The 10283-nt window shown below is 34.6% G+C and overlaps 1 long non-coding RNA gene across 1 annotated transcript; it reads left to right on the forward strand.

Moving 5' to 3' along the window:
* Window positions 1-679: 679 nt before the first annotated feature.
* LOC113361627 lies at window positions 680-3903 on the forward strand. The gene is made up of 2 exons (XR_003365233.1): window positions 680-2683; window positions 3316-3903. It is a non-coding gene; the product is annotated as an uncharacterized LOC113361627 (long non-coding RNA).
* The last annotated feature ends 6380 nt before the right edge of the window (window positions 3904-10283 follow it).

The raw sequence follows: 10283 nt of genomic DNA on the forward strand, positions 1-10283 counted from the left end.
TCGACAATCCGCTTGTGTAGTCAGGAAGGATTGTAGAGAGGTGATTGATTAATCTAGGTTGGACTTCGGTAATATAAGACCGGATTATCAATTGGTTCCTGTTAACCTTGATTTATCAAAAGATGGAACAAAACTATGGTTTATCTGTGGGAGACAGATTTATCCTTTGATATACTTTTCTGTGTGAGACAGATTTGTTTATTATCAAGCCTGCGATTTTGGTTCGTAACAACTCTTGGTTCTGGGTGAGATCAGAGGCGTAGGAGTACAACTTTTCCTTGGATCGGTGGGAGACTGATTGGGGTTCAACTATAGTCCAGTCCTGTAACGAGCCTCTAGTTCGTCAACGCTATTAGACTAGTCAAGAGTCGACTAAGCCGTTAATGGCTCGATTAATTAGAGATTAACCTTAATTAATAGAAATTAATTTAACAATGATTTAGATACGAAACTAGTATCATTGTATAGGTCTCGAAAAGTTAGGAGAAATGGATTACTCGAATGTGTCATTCAGATACCGGACGAAGAAGATATCATCGGACAAGAATGAAGACCGACCTGGATGCCCTTATCCAAAATGTGGGTGCCTCAATATTTTCCTTTGGATTCATCATCACCAACGTGTCGAAGAGATTCGTTTTCTCTTATCTTATTTCTCTTTCTTCTTATTATTCTTTCTTCTTCTCCGTTCTTCCCTTTCTTTCTTTTTCTGCGATCTCAGTTCAACAGAACTGAGTCTTTCTCGTTTAAGGATTTAGTATTCAAATCGAGTGTCTTGTTAGATCGAATCAAAGGAGGTTGGGTTGTAGCTGATTGATCTCGAGAGAAGAAGGAGTGATTCTGTTGAATCAATTAGGGTTCTGATCTTCAGTTGGAAGAGACATCAAGAGGAGTTTTGAGTTCTATTGGATGAAGTTCGAATGGGGTGGTGTTTAATTAAAGTTCTGAAGCTGTTCTTATGAAGAATCCTAGAACCAGGTAATCTAGGGTTTCAAATTAATTCGATGCTCTTCTTGGAATTGTAGTATTTGAGTGTGTGTTTGATTGAAGTCTAAGCGGGTGTATGAAGTTTAATTTGATTTCATAGAGAATCTTGAGTTTCAGTTCTTCCCTAGTCAAATTAGAAATTAGGGTTTGAGTTTTAATTAGGAATCACCTAATTGGTACTGGAAGGAAAATGAATTGATGATTTATAGTTAGAGTTTTGGATTACGTTTTGGAATTGAGAAGTTATAGTTAGAGGTTAAGTTACAGGAGATGAAGATAATTATGATTGGTGTTTTGAATTGGAAGAAGAACAAGGTAATCAAGAGAATTGTTGCTGATGAAGTTCAAGTGATAGGTGAATTCGAGTTAGTGGATTTGAATTATGAGATTGCTGACTTGAGGAGTTTGGTAATGAAACAGAGACTTTGGTAGTGATGAATATGAATTAGTATGTGTTAGGCGAGTGCAAGAATAACCTGGAGATGAAGTCAAGTTAATGAAGATAAAGATGATGTTGAAGGTACTTTGTTGATGTGTTTGTTCAGTTGAGCTTAACTGAGGATGTTGGTGGTTGGTAATTGAAGTTGTAAGTTGATTTACAGGGGATGAGATGAAATAGATAGTAGATTTTTAAATTGTGGTTTGCATTGGCAGTTGAGGTGGAGATGAGTTTGGAACTGGAGTTGTTGAAAGTTGCAAGAAAGGTATGGATGAATTTTTATCATGAGTTTAGTTATGGTGTTGTTTATTGATGGTTCTAGTGTTATAGTTATAAGACTAGTGATAATGCTACTAAATAGTGGATTATAAGTAGAGATGAAGTTATGGGTTGCTGGTAGTATTAAGATTTGAGGAAGCTTGTTAGTTGTTAGAAATGAGTTATACAAATGGATTTTAGTTTTGTAATTGGAAATTTTAGAATTGCAGTTGGGTTTAGAGTTAGAAATGCATTTCTTGATCTTGTCATGTTTTTGTGTTGTATTATGAATTGTTACCTGTTAGTCATCCTAGTCAGATTGTCTGACTGAGTCTGTCCTTAGCTGACTTAGGATATCTGACTGAGATGAATCAGTCTAACCCTGGGTTGACTCATTAATCTGATTTGACCAGACCTGACTCAGTGACTTGTCTGAGTTGATTAATTTGACTATCTCGACCGTTGACCATACTTTGAATCCTTTGACCAGTGGACCTTGATCTTGGACTGACGTTCAATGTTAGTTCGACCCTTGACCGTTATAGGCCGTCATTTGACTTTGTTGGAGCAGGCCTTAGATTTATGGGTCGTGCCAGTTCGGGCCTAATGGGTTTGGGCTTAGTGCCATGTATTCTTAGTTTGATGTTTTGGACCCTTTATGGTCCGAATTGACCTCTGGTTCTTTCTACAAAATTGTAGATCTTTTTAAGACACATCTAATGGACTATACAACCAATCCAATAGAATTAGTAAACCTTTAGATGTGTTAAATATAGATAATGAAAATGTGTAGAACCATAATTGGGATTAGAATAGATAATTCACTTAGCTATAACTAGAGAACTGTATGAGATCGTGTTATGAGCCATGTATGAGCCTTTTGGCTAACCTTTAGTGTGCTTCTGTGATTAACAGTTAGTCGTTATTAACATCGATCGATTCAAAGATGAACCAGCGGATTGTAGATCTAAAGGTACGCGAGGCTTGTCATCAAAAGAGGTGGGAATCGATAACGAACTTTCTTGTATTCATTATTGTTTCATAAATCTATCTTTTGTGAAATCCATGCATATGTTTGTTACTATATGATAGTGTATGCATGTATTATTTGTGTGTAATACAAACTAGTTTTTTTTTATATTTTGGGATGGGCTTGGATCTTTAGAAACAACTAATATCTTTGTTTTGGGAGTATTTACTTATTTTCCAAAATGTGATTCTTTCCATTGACTGGAAAGTGGTTGAAATATTTATTTGTTGTTAGCATGAAAGGGAGAAGGTTTCCTTTTGATTGGTGTGAGATGTGTGCTCCCAAATGTTATATCTATTTATTGCAAACCTAGATAGGACTCGTTGGGTTGAATATTATATAGGTCTGGTTTTAATTTGGCCATTATATTTTCTCTATTTATGTACGGGGACAACGCATGTCTCATACATGGATGTTTACTGTTCTTTTAAATTACTTTCAAAAGCTATTATATTATATTTTGGTGTTTATAGAAAGTGATGTTGAGAATCTTATATAAGATTGTTGGACTTACGCGGTGTATATGGCTCTGCACTATGTAAGCACTTTGGTCGGATATAATGTTGTTACCATTTGTTTCCTTTGAATACTTGCTATGTAGAGTGCGTGTAGAATAAGGTACTGGTAAGGTACATATCGTTTATGACCTGGGGACGGAAACCTCATGGGCGCTTTAACGATCATTGAAGAATCCGCAACAGTCATGCCTTGCTACTCCGAAGGAAGACGTCGCTCAACTATTATTTATGTTGTGAATGTGTGCCGGTTTATTGGTTGGTAGAACTTTATAATTTCAGTATTACTATTATTTTAATATGCTTTATATGTTTTCCGTGTTTTATCGGTTTTCAGTAAAACATGCATTGTCTTTAAATCATTCTAGTGTTTACTTGAAAGTTAGTTGTTATTTCTACGGGGAACCCCTTTTAGGGATGATGCGCTCACCCATTCCCACATTCAGAGACAGATCAAGTTATGCACGTGGCGATGAAAGCTTTGAGGAGTTGGTTTCGTTTGTTGGTTAGCTTCTGCTATGTTTATATTCTATTTGTAAATCAACTCACTATTAAATATGTAACACTTAAGAGGAGTTCTTGTATTTATTTCAGAGAGGGTTTAGATTCGGGTTAATCTTTGTTTAGAACTTCTTCCTTAATGTTTAAATAGATATTTTACATCGTTAGTGCCTCATTTTATAGTTAATCTCTTGGATTAGTCAGCTGTTAGCTTAGGGGGCGCTACAACGTTGGTATCATAGCTCATTATTAGATCTTACATGGGAGACAATAGGATTAGACAGTGCCAGTTAGTAAACGAAATTAGTTTAGAACTGGGATGGGTTTGTGAGATAAATCTTAATCAATAAAAACAATCAAGAACTGAAATATTTTTGAATTGATTGATTGATTTGTTCAGCATGATGATTGCTTGTTTCTTGTTTTGTGTGTATCTATTTATGAAGTAAAAATTGTAGGCTGAAACCAGTTGTGGTATAAGTTAGAAATTTCAATAGATAACTAGAAATTAGTTAGTCTCAATTGGATGATACTTAAATAATCTAGCACTGGAGAATAGTGAGGTTTGTAATTCTGGTATGTTTGTGTTGTCTTTGTTCGTAGGAAACCATCGTCGGGTCTTGCTAATCTGGACAGGCCAACTACAAGCATGGATTACCATTCATGTTAGAAAGACTTGCTTCTATTAGTGAACTGATAGATCCCAAATTTTATTTAGAAACTAATAGAGTACATTTTCCTGTAATTAGAACCATTAATCTAGTAAATTAGAAATGAAGTTAAATTGTAAAAGTAATTAAGATAATAGTTCGACCTTTAGTGATAATAATAATAAATGATAATATGGTCATTAATAATCATCACAATAGAAGTAATATTAACACTTATTAAAAATAGTATTGTATTGAACTTTATTTAATTAATATCTTATAGTAAATATATAACGATGAAAGTAATAATTAGGATCAAGTAGATACGCAAAAATGTTAGTAATTATCAACGGTCCGATTTTTGTAAATTAAATAAAACTAGAAATACATTCTTGTGCATTGAAATCAGATAGATAATATCAGACTTGTTAGATTAGACCTAAGAACGTGCGGTTATACGACATAAAATAAAAAGACCAAAATTCTTAATAATCTTATAACCAAATTTTCTTCAGTTCAATAACTTATTTAGTAGACCATTAGAAATTAAACAAATATGCGTGAAGAAACAATTATAGTATTTGAATGCTTAGTACAAAAATAGACTTGGAAGGAAATAAATTCGTATATCAATAGGATACTTTACATTAAAGACTATTAGAATACATTATAATTTTATGCAGACTCAGATTGAAATAATATTAAGTTATCAACGCTAATATTTAATATGATATATATAGTACACAAACTCGATATGATTAGGTAAAATCAATTATAGTCATACTTAGAAAATCAAGACTTAATGTACCAGCGGGACTATAAACAAACTAATAACAATAATGATAAAGATATAGAAAATAGTTACACTACTAATAATAGTATTTCAATAATTTTGTTAATAGCAAATTTATAGTAGATAATAATATTTGGAAAATTTATATATAGTACGACAGTAAGTTAAAATATCAGATATTGTAGATTTACGTAAAATCAAATTCGGATTAGTTATATGGATAAATATATAACAAATATGGAACTACGTCAATTAATAAATTATTGAATATTAGACTGTAAATTTTACCGCAGAATACTTAGACATACTTGTATGTTAGAATCAGATTCAACATAGTGAGCTTAAAGACAACCATATTATGAAATAAAAAATTAGTCTATTGAACTTAGAGCTACAAATTATAGATTTTAGTTGTAAAGAAACCAAATAGGCTTGTGCTTCTTTTCTTGTTGTTTCAAACAGGGCCGTCCCTGGCATTGAGATGCCCAAAGTAGACACAAAAATCTTGCCTCTCTCACCATTTGACCAAGTCAACATGTTTTGACCACATGTGAAGAAAAATGTTATTTCAAGTCAAGTATGAATCCACTTTACACAGTGAACCATATCACAACACGGTGTTTAGCTAACAAGCTGATTAATTTGTATTTTAATCCCTCAGTCTTTGTATGAGAGCTTCGAAAGTAGTAACAAACCTTTTTTTGATGCCCCTTTTGGGATGCTGCCCAAAGTTGTGCTTCAGGTGCTTTGCCCCAAGGCTGGGCCTAGTTTCGAACTCATCTAGAATGAGTTAGTTTTCGCACGTTTGTAAGTATTAGCAGTACTTGCATTTAGACGAGAGATAGTTATTCTCTTTAAGGTAGGGAGTTTTTGAAGACTTTAAAGTGGATCGATTTTCGAGGACGAAAATGATATAAGGTTGGGAGATTGTAACGAGCCTCAAGCTCGTCAACGCTATTAGACCAGTCAAGAGTCGGCTAAGCCGTTAATGGCTCGATTAATTAGAGATTAACCTTAACTAATAGAAATTAATTTAACAACGATTTAGATACGAAACTAGTATCATTGTATAGGTCTCGAAAAGTTAGGCGAAATGGATTACTCGAATGTGTCATACAGATATCGGACGAAGAAGATATCATCGGACAAGAATGAAGACTGACTTGGCTGCCCTTATCCAAAACGTGGGTGCCTCAGTATTTTCCTTTGGCTTTATCATCACCAACGTGTCGAAGAGATTCATTTTCTCTTATCTTATTTCTCTTTCTTCTTCTTATTATTTCCTCTTCTCCGTTCTTCCCTTTCTTTCTTTTTCTGCGATCTCAGTTCAACAGAACTGAGTCTGTCTCGTTTAAGGATTTAGTATTCAAATCGAGTGTCTTGTTAGATCGAATCAAAGGAGGTTGGGTTGTAGCTGATTGATCTCGAGAGAAGAAGGAGTGATTCTGTTGAATCAATTAGGGTTCTGATCTTCAGTTGGAAGAGACATTAACAAGAGTTTTGAGTTCTATTGGATGAAGATCGAATGGGTTGGTGTTTAATTAAAGTTCTGAAGCTGTTCTTATGAAGAATCACAGAACCAGGTAATCTAGGGTTTCAAATTAATTCGATGCTCTTCTTGGAATTGTTGTTATTTGATTGAATTAGTATTTGGCTGTGTGTTTGATTGAAGTCTAAGCGGGTGTAAGAAGTTTAATTTGATTTCATAGAGAATCTAGAGTTTCAGTTCTTCCCCAGTCAAATTAGAAATTAGGGTTTGAATTTTAATTAGGAATCACCTAATTGGTACTGGAAGGAAAATGAATTGATTATTTAGAGCTAGAGTTTTGGATTACGTTTTGGAATTGAGAAGTTATAGTTAGAGGTTAAGTTACAGGAGATGAAGATAATTATGATTGGTGTTTTGAATTGGAAGAAGAACAAGGTAATCAAGAGAATTGTTGCTGATGAAGTTCAAGTGATAGGTGAATTCGAGTTAGTGGATTTGAATTATGAGATTGCTGACTTGAGGAGTTTGGTAATGAAACAGAGACTTTGGTATTGATGAATATGAATTAGTATGTGTTAGGCGAGTGCAAGAATAACCTGGAGATGAAGTCAGTTAATGAAGATAAAGATGATGTTGAAGGTACTTTGTTGATGTGTTTTTTCAGTTGAGCTTAACTGAGGATGTTGGTGGTTGGTAATTGAAGTTGTAAGTTGATTTACAGGGGATGAAGATGAAATATATAGTAGATTTATAAATGGTGGTTTGCAGTGGCAGTTGAGGTGGAGATGAGTTTGGAACTGGAGTTGTTGAAGTTGCAAGAAAGGTATGGATGAATGTTTATCATGAGTTTAGTTGTGGTGTTGTTGATTGATGGTTCTAGTGTTATAGTTATAAGACTAGTGATGATGCTACTGAAGAGTGGATTATAAGTAGAGATGAAGTTATGGGTTGCTGGTAGTATTAAGATTTTAGGAAGCTTGTTATTTTGTGGGTTGTAGTCTTGGCTTGAAGCTGTGGTAGTATTATTGAACTGGAAGGGGACATGAAGAACTGATATTGGAAATGATTGGAGTTTGATCTTGTTGTGGTTGTTATGGGAAAGATGTTTTTAGATGAGAATTAGATGAATGAGTTAGGAGAAATATATTAATTGATGTAGGCATGAAGACTTGGTTCTCAGGTTATTTTAGATAGGAGTATCTCAAGAACTTGATTGAACAGGTGGAGAAGTGTATGCTGCTACTGTGTGTATGGGTGGTGATTCTAATCTGGAGATAATTTCAGTGAGATGACAAAGGTTATGAATGCAAGCGGAGGTGGCTGTGTTGCAGTAATGAGGTTGTGTTTGTTTGGCAGTACAATGAGGAATGTGAGCTGAATTTGGTAGTGGTGTTGTATTGATAAATGATATAGAACTAAAGGGTGGATACCTGAGTTATTTTTGAAATGAATTGATGTCACAGGGGACTGTGGTTATTGAGTTGAAGTGGTTAAACAATTCATAGTTAGTCGAAGTTGTTAGAAATGAGTTATACAAATGGATTTTAGTTTTCTAATTGGAAATTTTAGAATTGCAGTTGGGTTTAGAGTTAGAAATGCATTTCTTGATCTTGTCATGTTTTTGTGTTGTATTATGAACTGTTACCTGTTAGTCATCCTAGTCAGGTTATCTGACTGACTCTGTCCTTAGCTGACATAGGATATCTGACTGAGATGAATCAGTCTGACCCTGAGTTGACTCATTAATATGATTTGACCAGACCTGACTCAGTGACTTGACTGAGTTGATTTATTTGACTATCTCGACCGTTGACCAGACTTTGAATCCTTTGACCAGTGAACCTTGATCTTGGACTGACGTTGAATGTTAGTTCGACCCTTGACCGTTAGAGGCCGTCAGTTGACTCTGTTGGAGCAGGCCTTAGATTTATGGGTCGTGCCAGTTCCGTCCTGATGGGCTTGGGCTTAGTACCATGTATTCTTAGTTTGATGTTTTGGACCCTTTATGGTCCGAATTGGCCTCTGGTTCCTTTTACAAAGTTGTAGATCTTCTTAAGACATACCTAATGGACTATACAACCAATCCAATTGAATTAGTAAACCTTTAGATGTGTTAAATATAGATAATGAAAATGTGTAGAACCATAATTGGGCTTAGAACCATTAGATAATTCAATTAGCTATAACTAGAGAATTGTATGAGATCGTGTTATGAGCCTTTTGGCTAATCTTTAGTGTGCTTCTGATTAACAGTTAGTCGTTATTAACAACGATCGATTCAAAGATGAACCGGTGGATTGTAGATCTAAAGGTAGGCGAGGCTTGTCATCAAAATAGGTGGGAATCGATAACGAACTCTCTTGTATTCATTATTGTTTTATAAATCTATCTTTTGTGAAATCCATGCATATCTTTGTTACTATATGATAGTGTATGCATGTATTATTTGTGTGTAATACAAACTAGTTTTCTTTTACATTTTGGGATGGGCTTGGATCTTTAGAAACAACTAATATCTTTGTTTTGGGAGTATTTACTTATTTTCCAAAATTTGATTCTTTCCATTGACTGGAAAGTGGTTGAAATATTTATTTGTTGTTAGCATGAAAGGGAGAAGGTTTCCTTTTGATTGGTGTGAGATGTGTGCTCCCAAATGTTATATCTATTTATTGCAAACCTAGATAGGACTCGTTGGGTTGAATATTATATAGGTCTGGTTTTAATTTGGCCATTATATTTTCTCTATTTATGTACGGGGACAACGCATGTCTCATACATGGATGTTTACTGTTCTTTTAAATTACTTTCAAAAGCTATTATATTATATTTTGGTGTTTATAGAAAGTGATGTTGAGAATCTTATATAAGATTGTTGGACTTACGCGGTGTATATGGCTCTGCACTATGTAAGCACTTTGGTCGGATATAATGTTGTTACCATTTGTTTCCTTTGAATACTTGTTATGTAGAGTGCGCGTAGAATAAGGTACTGGTAAGGTACATATCGTTTATGACCTGGGGACGGAAACCTCATGGGCGCTTTAACGATCATTGAAGAATCCGCAACAGTCATGCCTTGCTACTCCGAAGGAAGACGTCGCTCAACTATTATTTATGTTGTGAATGTGTGTCGGTTTATTGGTTGGTAGAACTTTATAATTTCAGTATTACTATTATTTTAATATGCTTTATATGTTTTCCGTGTTTTATCGGTTTTCAGTAAAACATGCATTGTCTTTAAATCATTCTAGTGTTTACTTGAAAGTTAGTTGTTATTTCTACGGGGAACCCCTTTTAGGGATGATGCGCTCACCCATTCCCACATTCAGAGACAGATCAAGTTATGCACGTGGCGATGAAAGCTTTGAGGAGTTGGTTTCGTTTGTTGGTTAGCTTCTGCTATGTTTATATTCTATTTGTAAATCAACTCACTATTAAATATGTAACACTTAAGAGGAGTTCTTGTATTTATTTCAGAGAGGGTTTAGATTCGGGTTAATCTTTGTTTAGAACTTCTTCCTTAATGTTTAAATAGATATTTTACATCGTTAGTGCCTCATTTTATAGTTAATCTCTTGGATTAGTCAGCTGCTAGCTTAGGGGGCGCTACAAGTCCGAAGT

The sequence above is a fragment of the Papaver somniferum genome, chromosome 3 (genome assembly GCF_003573695.1).
Source record: "Papaver somniferum cultivar HN1 chromosome 3, ASM357369v1, whole genome shotgun sequence".
NCBI lineage: Eukaryota > Viridiplantae > Streptophyta > Magnoliopsida > Ranunculales > Papaveraceae > Papaver > Papaver somniferum.